The sequence below is a fragment of the Theobroma umbraticum genome, unplaced genomic scaffold (genome assembly GCF_002168275.2).
Source record: "Theobroma umbraticum cultivar Fairchild unplaced genomic scaffold, ASM216827v3 scaffold_146.0, whole genome shotgun sequence".
Taxonomy (NCBI): domain Eukaryota; kingdom Viridiplantae; phylum Streptophyta; class Magnoliopsida; order Malvales; family Malvaceae; genus Theobroma; species Theobroma umbraticum.
In genome coordinates this window covers 4,718,221-4,718,566 of record NW_018397265.1, presented here as the reverse complement: position 1 = coordinate 4,718,566, position 346 = coordinate 4,718,221, and positions in this window count along the sequence as shown.

Below are 346 nucleotides of genomic sequence, written 5' to 3'. Positions count from 1 at the left end.
TACATTTTCAATCCAAATAAATACCATTAAGTAGAAGAAAGTTCTTACTTATAAACTCAACTCATCATATTTTTCACTAATGTGAAAACCATAGCATAGCAACATGAATGAGTTTATACTTTTTATGGTTTTCTAAATTTTTTTGTAAAAGTTAGAAAAACATTAACCAATTTAAATAAATAATTTATTTTTTATTTTCCCCCATGTTCTCCTATCTCTTATACTGATCACAATGAAAGAGAAATAGCTTTGCTACTTTTCTTCCTCTCTTACCCTTTTTCTTCTCCTCACATTTTATTCCTTCCCTTCTAACTAAATACACTATGAGACAAAATAACAAAAAAAA